A 20,246-nucleotide genomic window follows, 5' to 3' on the forward strand; every position below is an offset into this window, starting at 1 on the left:
AGGCAAACAGCAGCCCAACTCAAAGGATGGAGAAACCTCGAGGTCTCAGAACCCTTCCAGAGGTACGAAGCCATAAGAGCTTCGAGAGCCTTGATAGTAACTAGAGGTAGCCCATAGATACCCGACCAATAGATATAAGAAGCCTCCAAAACTGATCTAATGAGGACCAACCTGCCAGCATAAGATAAAAGTTTGCTTTTCCAGAGTTGGAGTGTTTTACGGATCAGGTCCAACATGGGAGTACAGTGATGAGCGGCAAGGAATTAAGTATCGGAGCGTATCGTATCGTCTCAGCCGATACGTCTCGTTATCGGTCGTGGCCGAGACGAGACAGGTCGAGACGTATCTTTTTTTTTTTTAAATGTAAATGTCTCAAATGTATCGGTATGTATCGACCGATACATATCGATACGATACGATACAGTCGATACGTATCGATACAGACGAGACATGATTTAAATCATTATTTTATTATTTTTGAAATAACGATACGTATCGAGACGTCTCGATATGTATCGATATGTACGTCTCGATACGTATCGGCAACTTAAAAACCACATGGGCCCAAGTCTTCTCAGAACAAAAAACTCGAGCAGGAGCAGGCTGGCGGAAAAAAACAGTTCCAGCTTTGAGAAACCCATCAAAAAACATCTTTAAACTTGGTTTTTGCCAAAGATTTGTTGAGGGCTTTGATTCCTTTGCCAAAAACAATCCTAAAGGAGGTGAAATCTCATCATTTGCTGCATCTAACAGCCCCCATTCGAAATCAAAAGGTGTTCTTGAAGGGAAAGGTAGGTTTTTTGAAAAAAACTTGATTCTTTTGTTTAAATCTTTGATTTTTGGTATTTTTTTTGCTATGATTCAAAGGGAATATGTTAAACTAACTTAGTATTGCATTCTTTGTATACATTTACAAAGATTTGAGTTCAAAATCCATGTTTCTTTGCATTTTTTACCCAAAACCGAAAATTGCTTCTTTAAAATGATTTTTTTTTTATTTCTTCTAAAATTTAAAACAAATGCTAACGTATATAATATATGTACTACATTATGTATAGTTCTATCACATTCCAAGAAGATTATATATTTACCCTAAAATCTATCACAATAGTCGCTCCTATTTTTGAAGACCCTTACAGACATGACTTTGATCCACCCCGACATTCTTCATGGCAATAGAGTGACTCTACATGTAAGAAATTTCATCTTTTAATCTTTTATAACAATTTCAATGTGCCGCACTTGTCTGGTTATTGATTATTCACAATTCTTAATATATATGCATGATATATGACACAAATTGCTTGTTTATATTGTTTTTATTGTCTAAAAGTGTATTTTCATGTGTATTTTGATCATTTTCATGCGTTTCTGCACCGGTCGATACGTATCTCCGATACGATACGATACGATATGTCTCTTAAAATCGCCCGACCGATACGATACCCAATACCGATACTTAAATCCTTGATGAGCGGACAATCTAGCCGGGATCAAAGGAATCCCCAATTACTTGACAGGCAGCTGGCCTTCAAGGAACCCTGAAGAGGCAAGGAAGGCAGCTTTGTCAGAATCCGAAACTCCAGCAAAGAAGATGAGGGACTTGGAGGGATTGATACGAAGGCCCGAGAGATCTTTGAAATGCTGGAGGCAAAGCAAAATATTTTCTAGAGAGGCAATTGAAGCCTTGGAGAAAATCATCAAGTCATCAGCGAATGCCAAGTGAGTGAGCTTGAGGGCTTTACACTTGGGCATAGGAGAGATGAGTTGCTGGTCAGTGCAAAACTGGATCTGTCTGGAGAGGACTTCCAAGGCAATAGTGAACAAGTAAGGGGAAAGAGGGCAGCCTTGCCGAATCCCCACTGAGGCTCCAAAATACCCTGTCGGACTGCCATTGACCAAGACTGAGAATTTAGGGGAAGAGATGCAAGAGCTAATCCAGTGCACAAAGGGTAAAGGAAACCCCATCTGAGTCATCACTTGAGCAATGAAGTCCCACCTAATAGAATCAAAAGCTGTGTGGATGTCAATCTTCAATAGCAGTGAGGGGGAGTGATTCTTCCTTTCAAAGCCCCGAACAATGTCATTGCACACTAGGATATTATCAGAGATGTTCCTGCCTGGAATGAAAGTTGTTTGGTTATCACTAACCAATAGGTCCACCACACTCTTAAGCCTTCGAGCAAGGATTTTGGCAATAAACTTGTACAGCAGGTTGCAGAGGGCTATGGGCCTAAAATCATTCATAGCAATGGCTCCTTCTTTTTTGGGGATGAGACAGAGAAAGGTGTGGTTGATCCCATTGACTTGGTTGGGATTGATAAAGAAGCTCTCAATTGTAGCAATAAGATCAGATTTAATGATGTCCCAAGCAGCTATAAAGAAGCCCATACTAAAGCCATCCGGGCCCTGAGCACCATTGACTTTGAGAGAGTGAATAGCTTTCACTATTTCTTCTTCTCTGGGGATAACACTTAAGGAATCTAGAAATTCAGGGGCGATAAGCTTGTTGAGCAGATGGCTAGGGACAGTAGCATGGTCTTCTTGCAGCCCTGTGAAAATTCCTTTGAAGTGCTGGACAGCCAAGTCCTTAATATCCTTCACTGTGTTGACAATAGAGCCATCCTGCTGAGAGAGCTGAACAATAGAGTTAGCCTTGACTCTAGCTTTCACATTCTGTTTATCTCTCTAAAATCTGGGATTTTTAGTCCCGAGAAGCCTGCGGTTAGGAGAGTTGGTTGCTGTCTGAGTTGCTTAACCTAATGGGGTTAATTACTTCTAAATCACCTTACATTATAGGGCTTGACTGGAGGGGAGTCGTTGCCCTAGCAGTGTTATGTCACTGTCAGAAGCAGGAGTAGGGGCTCTTGGACTGTGGGAGCAGTCAAACTATATTGAGTTGGAGTGTATTGGTAATATACGAAGACCAAGATTGGGCATTATCTCGTCGATATATAGGCACACTGCTGCTGAACCACGTAACATTGTGAGTTGTATTTGCTTGTGTGTTTGTATAGGAGTGAATTCTATTTCGCAGGATGGGCATGCAACCTCTGGTAGGCCTGACCTCTCTTGATTGAAACCAAGGGTGCATGCAGGGCTTGTGACAGTGTTCACACTTCACAGTCCCTTTAGAAGAATCACTAGTGGGAAGAGACCCATCAGATATGGGAGCTACAGTGGCAACAGTCTGTAAAGCAGATCGGTCAGTGGGGGGTGTATGCAACATAGCAGCCCTACAATTTTCTTCAGAATGGAAGGCATAGGACTGCTCCAATGTAGGAAAAGGAACTCTGCTCAGAACTTGGACTCGAATCTGGTCATATTCAACATTCAATCCAGCCAAAAAATCATAAACTCTGATTTTATCCACATGCTTCCGATAGGCAGCAATGTCAGTTGCAGTGGTAGGCTGATAATCAGAGGAATGATCTAACTATTGCCATAAACTGCGGAGGGCAGCATAGTAGTTAGAGATGGAGAGGTCCTTCTGGGTAGTGTCATGAACCTTTTTCCGGATTTTACACACTTGGGAATCATTCCCTAGCTGTCCATAAGTTAATTTTGCAGCAGACCATATTTGAGAAGCAGTGTCCAAGAGTAAATAACCACTAGCAAGATCAGCTTGCATAGAACCAAGTAAATAGGACATAACCAAGGAATCATTAGAGATCCATCGATCTTGGGCAGAACCAATCTCAATCGGCTTCTCACAAGTGGCAGTAATGTGTCCCGTAAGTCCCCTACCAGCAATATCATGGTATGAAGTCCTACACCACATCAAATAATTGGATCCATCCAATTTTATAGTATTAGCAGCCAAAGGAATATACTCACTACGACCTTGTCCATCGGAACCAGAATTTGCAGTAGAGATGTCAGAACCAGTCATGGTGACTGAAGAAATCGATGTAGATGGATGTGAAACAGATCTCACAAACCAGCCGGCAAAAATACACCAAACCAGAATCGAGTTGTCCTCGTGTAGACCAGAATATCCTCAAAAAACCAGCCCAAACAATTGAGCCAATAAAGAGATCGATCCTGTCCGGGTTTTGACAAAACCCAAATCGCAAGAGGCTGCCAATTTGAAACAACAATCAAAAAAGATGCAGAAGGGGCCAACAGTCAAATCGAGTTCTCCTGAGATGATGGTGAGACACTCCAAAAATCAGCAGCAACAGATGCCCAGAAACCCCAGATCGATATTGTCAGGGTTTTGAAAAAAACCCTAAAATTCGTTGATATCGATAGAGGGAAGAGTCTGAAAGATAGAAGCTTGTCCAAGAAATCACTACTGGATCTTCTAAAAAGGGAGAATTGATCCTCACTGATAGAGGAGGAATCAGTCCTCAAATTGAAGACTTAAAAAATCACAGGTAGGAGAGGCACAACAGCCACAACTTCTATCGATCTTGTGAAGAATTAGGTCATTAATGAATGAGATATTGAGGGGCAGCAACTAGATCCATGGATCACCTCATTAGTGCTGCCCTGTAACAATGAAAGAAAAAGACAAGAGAAAGAGATTGATGGAAAAAAAAAGAAGTGGGAGAAAAAAGAGAGGGATTTGAACTCAATCTCAAACCTGCTCTGATACCATGTTAACAGGAGAGAATTAGAGCTCAATGGTTGGATGTATTAATGAACATCCAAGCCTCTTTATTTATAATAGAAGAAAGGAGTGAAAACTTACACAATTACCCCCACACCAACGACTCGGTTGGAGTGGGAAAAACCCAAAAATACCCCCACGGTTTACTTATTACATTATTCTAACACACAGCAATACTCTTAAATTTCAAAACAGTTCAATGATTACAAACACCACAATTTCAAGGATAGTATACACACCATTGATCAGAAAGGGTTGGCCTGATAAAAGCATAATAAGGTCCATCATACCCACAAATACAGCGTACCCAAACACTGCAAAACAAACATGGATGAGTAAGGGGCAGGATGAAGGGAAAGAAGATTGTAATTCCTAAAAGTAAAGCCGCATAATTTTTGTTGATAAAATCGAAGTATAAGAACTAAATTCTACTTTTGAGTATAAAATACATAATACAGTAAAAAAAAAAAAAGAACATTATAGTTAGACTAGGTAAATGCAAAACTACTCACCAAACAACAATCAAGCAAGAAATTTGTTTACTGAGTAATTTCAACAACCCAATAACATCACTCAAACGATGATCAATATTTAAATGGTCGAATCCAGACAGTGTAAATCCTGATATAACTAATACCTGTGAAGTGTATAAAGGTTACGAACACTCCGATTTGCTTTAGGAGACAAATATTTTCCACCACCCCAATCAAGGTCCAATTGATGAGGATACTCGCAACGATCATTTATCTACAACAGTGAAAGCCAATAAATTCAACCATTTTCAAAATAGAATATCAAATAGGTAATATGGGTGAAATTATTCTTCCAGCAAAAGAAATTCAATTACTATTACAATTGAGGGGGAAAAAAATTCGGTTTATAGCGCAAACAATGGTTCAACAAAACAAATGACCAAAAGAAGCGACCCAGCTGCTTACCAAAAATACGTATTTCAAGTGAGCCATTAACTGGTATATAAAACAACAATCTGAAATTTGACTTGAATCACAGTTTTCTCAGTCAAACCCAAGTAGATGTCAAGCAAGGAGAAGGAACAAGGTGGCAGTGCCATGATAGGATCAGTCCATACCCTAAAAGGAAGCAACATCCTCCTAATCTCACCCCCCCCCCAAAAAAAAACTCGAGTACAAAGCTTCTACCATATATATATATACACACTGTTTCAACCAAACAAATGGCCAAAAGAAGCAACCCAGCTGCTTACGAAAAATACGTATTTAAAAAGAGCCATTAACTGGTATATAAAACAACAATCTGAAATTTGACATGAATCATAGTTTTCTCAGTCAAACCCAAGTAGATGTCAAGCGAGGAGAAGGAACAAGGTGGCAGTGCCATGATAGGATCAGTCCCTACCCTAAAAGGAAGCAACATCCTCCTAATCTCCCCCCCCCCCCGACTTCTCGTGCCCCCCCCCCCGCCAAAAATAAAAAAAAAAACTCGGTACAAAGCTTCTACCAAAAGACAGCATCCCCAACACTACTACACATAGCAGTAACAAACAGTGGACGTTGGCAAAGTTGGTCACTAAAGTTGCAAGGTTCAATGCAGTATTAAAAAGGGAAAACGGAAAACAGCATTAATCTGAAGTATATTTATATCAAGATTTATGTCGGGAAGCCTTTCTAGTTTCTGCTGATGCTATTATACACTGCCTTGCAATCTACAATCTGTATGCATCAGAATAGCAATGGTCCAAAAGTACCCCTGAAAAGTTGTGTCTAAACTAAAACAAAGCTTTATCACAACAACTACCTTATGCCACTATTTTACGCTATACAGAGACATCTTTTGCTAAATCACAAGTCATCGAAAGTTTTGGAAGCACCTTGATTCACACCTCTTACCCGCTCCACTGGTACTTAATAGTTTCTTTGAATTGCACTTCTTCACTCCTCAATACATTTGTCTTTCCTGCATATCATCAAACCATCTCTGATGTGGATCGAAGAAGGAAGAAGAGAAGGGCCAGTGAGGCTCGCCCATCGAGCATCCCAGTTTGGGCCCTTCTTGTTGTGCTCGGTCCACTTAATGGGCCACACTTAATGATGGGGGGGTTAAATTGGAATAACTCTAAAAGCCTCCCAGATAGGATCCTAAGTCAAAACCCTTCTCAGATAGGAACCCGAAAACCCTAGATTGACTAAAAAATCAAATTAAGTTCAACCAAGCCAACGGATACCCTTCAAGTTTGGAACCCGAAGATTAGAAATCAATCAGATGGCTGATTAGGAAGTATTTATCAAAATTCTGAAATCCTAAATTTGCAGTTTTGAGGTGATTTTTAATAGCAGTCCAATAACAAAAAGCCACAAGACTCTAAACCCAGGTCGAGTTGCACCCTAGGGGAGGCCTTTCATGTCCCAAAGTCAACCAAGGATCAACCATATGCAGAAAACACAAGGAAAACTAAGCATCCGCAAGTTTTGTAAACCAGAGATTAAACACTGTTCAAGTTCGCCTATGGGTTGGAGTATGTTGTTGAGAGAAAAGACAACTCAAATCTGTTGAATGAAGTTGTCGATCTCCAGTCAGCAACAACAGTTATTGATCAGATTTCAGATAAGGATGTAGCTTGTGGTAGAACAGAGGAAGAAGAAGAATTTAGGAACAATCGACCTCTCTCAGGTCTGGGTCTCTCACCCACTGTTTCTCACAGTTGTCTTGCAGCAAGCCAATCTCGAATTTTATTAATCAAATTGTAACTGGCTGAAAAGCTATACAGTATTTATAGGGTTTAAAAGAAATCCAATTCCAACTATGAAATTCAGACTGAGTGTTTACAAACTTGCTGAGAATTAAAAACTTCAACTAATAGCTAAACTCCTATTCAAGCTAGGAAATCTTGATGGCTATTCCCAATTAAAAAATAAAACTAACTACTAACAAAATTAACTCAGCCCAGCCAGTTACTGTCTCCATCCCAGTCCAGCCGGCCATTGCTTCCCTGCTGTCTTCTGCTGGCTTTCTTCTTCCAGCAATAGTATAGTCCATCAATCAGTCCTTTAAAGATCAATCAGTCCTTTAAAGAAGTCCATGCGTGGGGGCCTATTTTCTAGCTTCTATTTCTCTTACTAGTAGTTACTACAAGTAATTAGTTTCTATTTTGGACATTTGGTAGAAATAGGCTACTTTCTATTTAAGTAGTTTCTATTTTATTACTTTCCTTCTGAAGGGAGTTCCTTCTATATATTATTAGGGCCTTACGAGTCCAATCCCACGAATTATGAAGTTAAGAAAAGTCTGCCTTTTGTTTGCCTTTGCTGTAAGATACAATATGCATGGTGAGATTCCTTGCAATAGTGGTGTGATGCCATTAGGGTGAGTGAGAGACTGACCTTAGGCCATAGGTGAGAGGCCTTGCTCATATCTCCTTCTACATTCCATTTTCTCTCTTCATTCTTCTTTCTATTTTTCCTCTGTTTTCAGCATTGATACACTGTATCAATGAATGATTGTTGCTGCTGTTCAATGTCCCACTGAGGCATCTAGCTGCCGGTACACACAAGGAGGTCAACCATGAGTTGAATCCATGGAACAAGAACTTGCCAAGATCTCGGTAATAACTCGGTTTCTTGAAAAGGCGAGACGAGATGCAGGGAGAAAGAGAAAAAGTGTACTGTTTCGGTCGAGACGGTTCGACTGACGTCTCGACAGTGAAGCTCCAAGAAACTTGAAAAAATTAGGTTTTGATCCCCTTTTTCAACGGAAAACTCGCCAAATTGTGCGGAGATACGTCAACAATCATCGAATTTACTAGAACTACAAAAAATCCAAAGAAGTTCGAAGAAGTTTGGAGGATTCCAAGGTAAACTGTTTTTCCCCAAAACTCTTTTTTTCTCCAAAAATAGGTTCAAATCTTGGTGGTTAGGTGTCAATTCATATATGATAAACAACTTTAGCCGATCCAAGACTAGATGGAGTCTGAAAATAATTTCTGTTAATATTGTTTAAAATTTTCCCCAAAAAAAATGAATTTCCTGCAAAAAATTGTAGAAAAAAAATAGGATCAATAGTTATTGTTTGGAAGAGCTTTTAGGTATGTTGGACACCATTGGATGCTTTAGGGCCTCACGCAGTCACTTTTTTTTTTCATCTATAAATTATATTATGGATGGGTACTGATGTGGATGACAATATGTCGGAAGAGGGCCGTGTGCATTCAGAGTCGCCTCAACCTTTTGAGAATCCGGCTGGCCAGGTTGATGATGAGGAACACCAGTCAGATGGGATGCCATCTAATGGTGATGGGGAAACTAGTGGTGATGGAGGTGGTGATGGAGGTGGTGATGGAGGTGGTGATGGTGGTGGCATGGTGAGTGGTGGTTATTATGATGATCGTCATGAGGGTATGAGCAAGCAGTACCAGTATGGGCTAGAGATGGAGGCGGAGCCTGCGTTACACAGGTGAGAGTCAATTTACTCATGCCACACAGGATCAGCACCATGCTGCCCCACTACGTACAAGAGACGCCCGCATCACAGACAGTCACAAGCTCATGATGAGGACGAGGAGTTACGATTGACAGTCATGACCATAAAGACCATGCTTGAAAGTTTCGGAAACATGAGTATAGATACTACTAGTGAGCGTCAGTCGTGGCATGCATCTCAGCCTCTGTATGACTATGATTATCGCCATGAGAGCACCGGTTCCGAATATAGTAGCTATGGTCAGTTTAGGCAACCGCAGTTAGTACACTCTGCACATGAGTTTGGCAGTTGGAGCAATGGGTCAGGTTTTGCGGACGACATATTCATAATCCAAACCCAACCATACATGCCGATGGTAGTTCAACAGCCTGGTAGCAGTAGCTATGGATCGATCTCATCGCAACCGCTTCTTCCATACCCTAGGATCATGTTCCTTTGAACAGTTTATGACAACACTTTCATGTATTATGTGGAAGAGTAAATCGATGCTTCAGCAGCACTATGGCATGGGAATTGGGAAACCTATGTATCAAATGCAACGGTTAACTTGCTTTGAAACTATGGCGTGGAATTATAGATAGAGGTATATGTTAAGATTGATGTATTTTACACTTTTATATTTCTAATGATTATTTAAGTTGTTTTACTTTAATTGTAAGCTTTGATTGCTTTCTATTACCAAATTATATGTAGAATAGAGTCTATTAGTACGTCGTAACCTACCAACCTAGGGTCCGAAGTTAAACTCCTATTTGGACTTTGATTTTGGAAAGTATGATAGTGTCATTGTGTTTAAATGGCCCACAATAGGCTGTATACCAAGTTTCATGGAAAAAACTAGGTCAAAAACCCACCGAAACCATCAATCAAGTTCAAACAAAAAAATATGCACCAACTCGTTTTTTTAGTTGGGCGAAACCAATACCAAAACCAAGTTCTCGAACCTAGGGTCCATAGTTGTCATGGCGTCGCCATGGCGCCGCCATGGCGTCCTGGCGCTGGAGAAGGTTGCATGGCGACCTACGCCATGGCGTCCCTCTTTGATTTCTTCTTCCTGTCTTCGATTTCTTCTTTCCCTCTTCGATTTCTTTCGATTTCTTCTTCGATTTCTTCTTCCTATCTTCTTTCCCTCTTCAAATTCTTCTTTCCCTCTTCGATTTCTGAATTTTCTTCTTAAAACTTGAGAAACAATAGAAAAAAATAAAACATGGCTCGAGTATACATCTATTAAAACATTAAAAATAGAGAAAATAAAAAATAAAACATGGTCGACACATGCCATGGCGAGCGACATGTCGATATATCGACATGACACCCCTCCACCGACTTGGATCGCCGTGACATCGTGACAACTATGCTAGGGTCCGAAGTCAAACTCCTATTCTCGTTTCTCTAACACTATGACGTGGCATTTATATGTCATACAGACAGAGGACAATGCATGTTGGCTCCATCGGACCATGAGTGGACTCGATCCAACACGTCATAGTTCATATTAGTAGACAGTCACAGACTCACAGTATTGTACTGTTAGGACATGGAAGACTAGGGTGTCTATAACATATGTATTGTTCACTGTACTTGTACGAGTGACAGGGCTGCAAAAACCGTCATTCATAGGGACACCTCTTCGCATAGATATATACACAAAATTATGATGCCTGAAGTAAAAGAAGCGATAAGAAAGATGAAAGTAGGCAAAGCTCCAGGCCCATACGATATCCCAATTGAAGTGTGGAAGAACGTAGGACCTTATGGTCTATACTGGCTAAACAAGTTGTTTAAGAAGATCATGATCACTACGAAAATGCCAGATGAATGGAGGAGAAGCTTTGTGGTCCTAATCTATATAAAAACAAAGGAGATATACATAATTGCAATAACTATAGAGCCATAAAGTTAATGAGCCATACGATGAAGTTATTGGAGAGGGTTATTGAAACTCACCTAAGAAAGAAGACTACTATTTCGGAAAACCAATTCGGATTTATGCCAGGAAGATCCTCTATGGAGGTAATTTTCTTTTTTTTTTTTGGTGAATAAGAAATTCATTACCAAAAGAGAAGAAAGAAACAAGGGGCCCCGAAGGGAAGAAAGAAAAATAAAAGCCAACCCCTAGCTTAGCTATCGGCCGGCTGAAACAACAAAAGAAACATTTGATAGGCCCCAAGAATCAACAATGAGCATGTTCCTTGGGGAGTCAAAACAACTGGAAGGAGGAGCTAGCGATAACTTTGCTTTAATTTCAAAGGAAATGGAATCCCAAATCTTCTGGTAAAAGCGAGAGTTGGAGGTCCATTTCCTGATATTGCGCTCCATCCAAATGTGGTTGAGAGTTGCACAAAAGGCTAACCGGCCAACCGTGTCACAAATAGAGCTGCCTGGGAAGGTCATGTCAATCCAGATCCATTCCCTTGAGAAAGGGAGGATTCTTCTTCCAGAAGGCCAGCACTTGGAGAGGATACCTTTCCAGATGGCAGCAGTGGTAGGGCACTCAAAAAAGAGGTGATCCAAGTCTGCAGTATTGTTTCAGCAGAGGCAACAAGCAGGGGAGACTGAGATCTATCTAGAGCGAAGAAAAGCCTGGGTTGGGAGGCATTTGGTGAAGATTCTACAAGCTGGGAAGCAGTGGCGAGGGATGTGGAGCTTGAACCAGAGCAGTTTGCGCCAAGGAGCTAAAGGGCCATGCAGACGGATGAGATTCCATTCAGCCTTGGATGAGAAGGAGCAAGAGGAGCTGGTCTTCCAAGTAACATAATCACCTCTATGAGTAGGCTTCCTAGTGATGGAGTGGAGCTCATTCCAGATGTGATTGAGGGAGGGAGGGGGAGGAGGGGACCAGCCATCTTGATCAATAATATCAGCCACGAGAGAAAGCCTGTGGAGACCCAAAGCATGGATGGTTCTTGCAGAGACCAACTGGAGAAGGATTCCCAAAGGGTGCCAAAGGTCCAACCATAGGTAGGTGGAGCGCCCATCACCAATACTAGAGCGAATTGCTTGAAGGGCCAGCAGATGGCTAGCTAGGATCTTACGCCAAACCTAAGAGGCGTCGAAGATGGCTGAAGCAATCCAGATGGAGTCCTTTTTAAGAAGGCCTGAATATAACCAGTTGACCCAGATGCTCTTTTGCTTTAAGGTAACCTTCCAAATGAGCTTGATGATACCCGCATTGGTCACATCTTTTATTCTACGAATGACAAGGCCACCTTCATTTTTAGGGAGACACACAGCTGCCGAGCTGGTAGGGTGCAGGAATCTAGCTGATCCAGAGCCCTTGCAAAGAAAGGAGGCCATGAGGGACTCCATGGATTTTAATAACAGATTGAGGAAGATCAAAGATGCCTGACCAATAAATGTAAGACGATTCCAGAACTGATTTGATGAGAACCAATCTGCCAAAGTAGGAGAGAAGCTTGCCGTTCCATAACTGAAGCATCTTCCTGATAAGATCAAGCATAAGGGTGCAGTGATGAGCAGAGAGCCTTGTCGGGATCAAAGGGAGGCCCAAGTATTTGACAGGCATACGGCCTTCAAGAAAGCTAGATTTCTCCAAGAAGGCTGATTTGTCAAGCTTTGAAACTCCTGCAAAGAATAATAAAGACTTGGCCGGATTGATGCGGAGGCCAGAGAGCTCGTGGAAGTGCTGAAGACAGAGTAAGATGGATTCAAGGGAGGCTAACGATGCCTTTGAGAAAAACATCAAGTCATCTGCGAAAGCCAAATGAGTAAGCTTGAGAGCTTTGCACTTGGCCATTGGGGAGATGAGCTTCTGATCAGTGCAAATCTGGATCTCTCTAGATAGGACTTCCAAAGCCAAAGTAAACAGGCAGGGGGAGAGGGGGCAGCCTTGGCGAATACCCACTGAAGCACCAAAGTAGCCAACCGGGCTGCCATTCACCAGAACCGAGAACATTGGTGTCGAGATGCAAGAGGAGATTCAATTGACAAAGACCATAGGGAACCCCATCTTGATCATAACTTGAGCAATGAAATCCCACCTGAGCGAGTCAAAGGCCATATGGATATCAATCTTCATAAGAATAGAAGGAGCATGGTTTTTCCTTTCAAATCCTCTCACAATCTCATTGCACAAAAGGATGTTGTCTGCAATATTTCTGCCAAGAATAAAAGTAGATTGGTTGTCACTAACAAACGGGTCCACAACACCTTTAAGTCTTCTGGCAAGGATCTTGGCTATAAACTTGTAGAGCAAGTTGCAAAGGGCAATGGGCCTGAAGCCATTCATGGCAGAAGCTCCTTCCTTTTTTGTTATTTCCCTATAGTTAGTATGGTCGGCTATATGGGGTTATTTATGTAATTCTGTTATTTTCTGAAAGTTATAAATATGAGGGCTGAATAATCACATCGATTATTCTAGCCATTCTCTCAATTCCAGTTTTGTTAACATGGTATCAGAGCCAAATAACCTTTGATCTAGGTTTTCAAAACCCACCACCCTCCCCTCATTCGAATTTCCTCCCTTCCCTTCTCTCGAGCTTCTCTCCTCTTCTTCTTTTGGTTCTTCTTCTCACATCAGGGCAGCACTAAGGGGGTGATCATAATGATCTAGCTGCTGCCCCACCTACCTCCAATTATGCCATTTTTTCAGATCGATGGGAGCTGCAGGACTGTCTAGGATTTGAAGATTTTGCCTCTTTTCTGAAGATCAGGCGTCTACAAGTGGTTCGGCTGCTTCTTCCCTTGGAGAATCTTCTTCTGATAGTATTCCCCTCCCCCTTCATCTAACATTGGGCTTACTCAGGATGAGCTCCTAGCTTTTCGTCGCATGCTTCAGGCCTCTTCCGCTGCTCCTACTACGCCGCCTGCACCTGCTGCCAATCCTGGTTCTCATTTTGCCTCAGGTATTCCAGTCAATAGTCTATGTGCACCGGCTATATCCAATCCTTGGATTATTGATTCCAGTGCTACTAACCATATGACTGGCTCCTCCCTTGTGTTTCATCTTTACTCTCCATCTTCTGGTAAAGACAGTGTTCGAGTAGCCAATGGTTCCCTTTCTCCTATTAATGGGAAGGGTTCCATACGCTGCACTCCTACCCTTTCCTTAAAATCTGTTTTGCATGTTCCTTCATTTTCTACCAACCTTATCTCTATTAGTAGTTTTACTAGAGATCTGAACTGCAAACTGACATTTTTCCCTTCTCATTGTGTTATACAGGATCTGGAAACGGGGCACACGATTGGGGCTGGTAAGCTGCAAGGTGGTCTCTATGTCCTTGACATGGGTCAGCCTTCTCCTTTGCATTCGGCTTCCTCTACAGATCATCATTTACAGTCTACCTTGTCACCTGACCTTCATCTCGTCATAGATGTGTGGGGCCCTGCCCATTGTAATTCCATTTCTGGTCATAGATGGTTTGTCTCCTTTATAGATTGTTATACTCGTACCACTTGGGTTTACCTGATGAGCCATAAAAGTGAGGTCTTCCACTATTTTCAGTTGTTTCATCGTATGGTTCAGACCCAATTCCATGCCACCTTGCGCATTTTACGCACTGGTAATGGCAAAGAATACAAGTAGGGTCAGTTCCAACTTTATTTGGCCGCCCATGGTATTGTCCATCAAACCAGCTATATTAACACACTTGCCCAGAATGGGGTTGCTGAGAGGAAAAATCGACATCTCCTTGAGGTAGCCCGAGCCATTATGTTTGCACGGCAGGTCCCTTCCCAATACTAGAGTGATGCCATTCTTACCGCTGCTTACCGTATCAACCGTGTGCCTACCCGTGTCCTTGAAGGTCATTCCCCCGTTCCTCTCCTTCAGTGTTCGTCATCCTTTGTGGTTCCCCCCAGAGTTTTTGGTTATGTCTGCTATATCCGCAATCATCATCCTCATGGGAAATTTTATCCACAGAGCATTCTGTGTATTTTTCTGGGCTATTCTGCGACCCAGAAAGGATACAAATGTTATCATCCCCCTACTCGCCGTACTTTTGTCTCCATGGATATTGTCTTCCATGAATCCTTACCATACTATTCCCAGACACCTCTTCAGGGGGAGTAGGATCAGGTTTTTGAAGACGTGTCTGCTATTCTTCCGGCTCCTATTCAGGGGGAGCCCTCCTTAACTTCAACTCCTACAGTGGTTCCTCATCAGGGGGGCGTAGATCAGTCAGTCTAATCCCTGTTGATAAAGTATATACCCAGGAGTGCACAGGACAGGTTGAGACTGCCACCACTACCATACCACCTCTACAATTGTCTGCACCTGATCCAGATTCAGAGCCCGCTACATCACCTGGTAAGGATCCTTCTCTTGATTTACTTATCGCTGTCTGTAAAGGCGTTAGGTCTTGCACCCAACACCCCATCTCCAATGTTGTTTCCTATGATGCTTTATCTCCTTCCTATTGTGCATTTGTTTATTCTCTTTCCTCTGTTTCTATTCCTCAGAATTGGCAAGAGGCGATCACAGATCCAAAGTGGAAAGCAACCATGATGGAAGAAATGACGGCCTTACTTAAAAATGAGACATGGGAGCTAGTTGTTCTTCCTTCGGGTAAGAGACCAACAGGGTGCAAATGGGTATTTGTTGTCAAGCAAAAGTCAAATGGTACAGTGGATAGATATAAAGCCAGGCTTATGGCCAAAGGCTTCACCAAGACTTAAGGGATCAACTACCAGGAAACATTTGCCCCAGTTGCAAAGTTGAACACTGTCAGGGTTTTACTGTCTTGTGTTGTCAATCTTGGTTGGGATCTACAGCAATTGGATGTAAAAAAATGCATTCCTTCATAGAGAGCTGGAAGAGGAGGTTTAGATGGAAGTTCCTCCAGGTTTTTCCTCTGACAAGAACCATGGGAAAGTTTGTAGACTAAAGCAAGCACTATATGGGTTGAAGCAATCCCCACGGGCATGGTTTGGTAAGTTTCATAAAGCCAGGGTCTCCTATGGATACAAACAAAGTAATGCTGATCACACTCTGTTCATCAAGCGAAAGGGAGAAAAGGTCACTCTTCTTATAGTTTATGTTGATGACATAGTTGTGACTGGTAATGATGCAAATAAAGTTTCTCACCTGAAGGCTTTCTTGGGACGGGAATTTGACATAAAAGATCTAGGACAGTTAAGATATTTTCTTAGGATTGAAGTTGCCCGTTCTCCAAAGGGCATCTTTCTCTCCCAAAGAAAGTATGTTCTAGATTTACTATCAAAGACTAGTTTGCTTGGCTGTCATCCTGGTGACACTCCTTTGGAAGCTACTACCCGTCTACAAGAGAAGGATGGAGAACCTGTTGATAAGGGCAGATATCAACAATTGGTGGGAAAACTGATTTATCTCTCCCACACCAGACCAGATATTGCCGTTGTTGTAAGCCTAGTAAGTCAGTTCAGGCATGATCCCTATTCCACTCATATGGCTGCCGTTCTCCATATTCTCCATTACTTGAAATCAGCTCTAGGAAAAGGGATCCTTTTGTCTCCTCATGACCATCTTCGCATTGAGGCTTACACAGATGCTGATTGGGGTGGTAATCCAGACAGGAAATCAACCTCCGACTATTGCACCTTTGTTGGAGGAAACCTGGTAACGTGACAGAGTAAAAAACAAAATGTTGTGGCAAGATCAAGTGCTGAAGTTGAATTCCGTGCCATGGCCCAGGGCATATGTGAGTTATTGTGGCTTCAGAGTTTACTCCTAGATATCCGTGATTCTGTTCATCTTCCAATGATGTTGTACTGTGAAAACAAAGCAGCGATTAGCATTGCCCACAATCCAGTACAGCATGACCGTACCAAGCATGTAGAGATTGACAGACACTTCATCAAGGAGAAGTTAGAGAGTGGGCAGATTTGTATCCCTTTTGTGAAGTCTGGAGATCAACCAGCAGATTTCTTCACCAAAGGGTTGAGTAGGAAGTTGTTTTATCCTAGTTTAGTCAAGTTGGGCATGTGTGATATCTATGCCCCAACTTGAGGGGGAGTGTTGAGATGTGTTATCCGATCTTATCAGGGTACTTTTGGTATTTTTTCTGTTGTTATTTCCCTATAGCTAGTATGGTCGACTATATGGGGTTATGTAATTCTGTTATTTTATGAAAGTTATAAATATGAGGGCTGAATAATCACATCGATTATTGCCAAAGCTATCTAGAAAGGAGTCCTGCTCAAATGCTGGCCTGCATGTCGTAGAATCTTGCCTTTCTCCCGCGAGTGTATATGGATTGATATGACTTATGCAGGCTCTTCTATCTGCGACACCGTTGGGAAGCTTGCTTTTTGTGCTTCGCTTAATCATATTTGGATGGAGCGTAATATCAGGAAATGGACCTCTAACTCTCGCTCCTATCAGCAGATTTGGGATTCCATTTCTTTTGAAATTAAGGCCAAACTAGCCTCCGCTCCACCTTCTTCTTGTATTGACTCCCCAAGGAACAGGTGCATTGTTGTTTCCTGGGGCCTCACTTTTGTAACGCTTGTTGAACCGGCCCCTATTCTTTAAGGGCTGGTCTCTGTTTTTGCTTTGTTGCTCCCCTCTGGGGGCTATGTAATTTCTCCTTCTCTTTGGTAATGAATTTCTTATTCACCCAAAAAAATCACATCGATTATTCTAGCCATTCTCTCAATTCCAGTTTTGTTAACATAAATAAATTAACTACCCTACATAATCCAAATACCCAGATGGACCCGATTCATCTACGCATGGATACCCAAATGGGTTTGGGTCGGTCCAAGGAAGTGCAACTGCATCAAGGGGGCAAGGGTACTAGGGGTAGTAACAAAAAATAAAGTGTAAGACGTGAATAGGGTGGGGGTATAATGGGAAATAAGACTCTAACTAGTAACTACACAACGTGATCGATATAGGAAGGAGGGGTTAATTCTGGCAACAAAAGAAAATCGGCCTAAAAGCGATAAGAGTTAAAAGGGAGGGGTAAAATGGGAAAAATAAGAAGAAGAAAAAAGCTTTAATAATGAAGACTTATCATGTTTCACGGGGACAGGTTGATCAGGCTTCTACTTCTGGAGAACCAAAGGAACCCTGCGGCGGATGGAATGGGGTTCAAAACTTTATATGCGAGTTCGATCAGGACTTCAATTCTCTTGGCGGATGGAATGGGGAGTCTACTACGAAGACGAAAATCAGGTACCCCAAAGTCTCAGCTCTGAAACTCTTTAATCGCCTCTTCTTTTTGGTTCTATGCCTCTCGTTCCTTCTCTCTCTCTTTTTTCACTCGTTGAACCTTTTGGGGGGGGGGGGGTGAGCGAAGTCACAGGGGAAAAGAAAGAGGCAGCGAGGAGAGTAGTTGGTTGGGGATCGAAGGGATGGGCTGGGATAGGGTTCTCGACTTCTTTGTTTTCGAGAGAAGTGTTCTTTTTTTTTTAGGGGGGGGGTTACAACAAGGAAGAAGGGAAAGGGAAGGTGGGGTGTCTGGAAGGTTAGGGTTGTGGCGGGTTGGGGTTTTAGTAGAGTTCAAAGGGCACGGGTAAGTGGCTGAGAGAGTCGCGGGGATTTTTTTTAAACTGCAATCGAGGAGGGAGTTTGGTACCACTAGGTGAGTTTACTCAAGGAAGAAAAGGGAAAATAGTAATAGGTATAGAGAGGAAAAAGGGATTGATGGGGGATGCATTCGGCTCTGATACCAAACTGGAGGAAGGGCCGGTTAGGAGAGAAGGGAAAAAACCTGAGAAGGGTCTTAGAGTTGCAGGGGAAAGGAAGAAATCGCATAAGAAGTAGAGAAGGGGGTAAAAAAAAATTTGCACACGCACACCTAGCCACGCAGGCTCTTCACAAACACTTTACTATTCCATTCTTCAAATCTAAAGATTAATTGCACGGTTACATGCACTTAATTAAAAAAGAAACCAAATACGAAAAGGAAACTTACCCAAACTTGGAGACTCAAATTAATTAGGAAACTAAATCCTAGTAGTTAACTCCTCCTTTGGACTCTGTTCATCTCCGTCTAAATACCCTAAAGGGTTTGCGTTGGTCACTATCTGCATCACCAATGCAACTGACTGGGCATCAATCGGACTCCCACAAAAAAAGATTCTGTTTCATACGGCCCCCAAAACGGCCGACGGAATCTGTCATACTGAAGAGTACTTAGGATGATGTGGCCCACCACCCCGGGGGTTCAGGCACAACAGGGATCACCCTCATCGGAAAGAAATATCTTAATACTAATCACAGAAATTTTGCCAATACAACCATGTATAAATGTAATGTTTTATGCTATTTATGGAAATTGGCATTATGACAACGTGAAATAGAATATTTATAGAAATCCTGACATTATAAGGGCGTAAAATGTCATATTATATAATATTTATAGGGAAAAAGAATTATGTCTGGGGGTGTGGCTTACGCCGGCACTCCCATGAGTCTATCTCTCTCCTCCCCATATCAAAAGACACCTCTGCCTCCTTGTTTGAGGAGATAGAGACACATTGGAGTGCTTGCGTAGGCCACACTCCTTGACAGAAAATTGCTTCCAATATTAATAAAAATACCGGCATTATAAGGAGTAAAAGGGTATTTGGAGGAAAAATTGAAAAAATAATATTTTATAAAATATTTCACTAATTTAAATCGATTAATTAAATGAAATAAGGGATTGATTAGTACCACTTTGGCCCCAAAAGGGAGTGTGGTGCATTGCCATCACCACCGCCACCACTACATGAAGTTGGATGACATTATCATCTTTATGGAGCTGACAAACGAGCGAGGTTGCATGTACTCAGTTTTTATGGGGACAACCACCCGGAACAATGTCTTAACTAGGTTCATAGTTTGGAGATATTTTTCAGATACTAAGGTTTTATGGGTTAATTGAGACCAAAACGATTCTATTTCCAAAGGCTAAACCAAAGGGCACGGCTTGAGTCTGGTGGATCAAGCAACACTAGTAAAATCGAATTTGAGGCATCATGGTAGTCACTACTTGGGTTAAGATGAGTGATGTCATAAACCGGATATTTAAACCGACTGAATACACGCAACGCATCCACATCAAGTTTGAACAACTGAGAAGTATGTGGCCAGATTTTTATTTAGACACTCGATCTGATTTTGAGTGGGATGAGGAGGTATTGGTAGCATAATTTCGCAACGGCATGCATCCTCATGTAAGTGCCGCACTAGCATCCAAATCCAGTCGACTGTATACGATTGAGGACAGAACACAGGTGGCATATCAAG

At 42.0% G+C, this 20,246-nt stretch overlaps 1 pseudogene; it reads right to left on the bottom strand.

Moving 5' to 3' along the window:
* Window positions 1–20,246, bottom strand: part of LOC122647674 — a 59,491-nt pseudogene that overhangs the window by 23,041 nt on the left and 16,204 nt on the right.

Source organism: Telopea speciosissima, unplaced genomic scaffold (assembly GCF_018873765.1).
Source record: "Telopea speciosissima isolate NSW1024214 ecotype Mountain lineage unplaced genomic scaffold, Tspe_v1 Tspe_v1.0116, whole genome shotgun sequence".
NCBI lineage: Eukaryota > Viridiplantae > Streptophyta > Magnoliopsida > Proteales > Proteaceae > Telopea > Telopea speciosissima.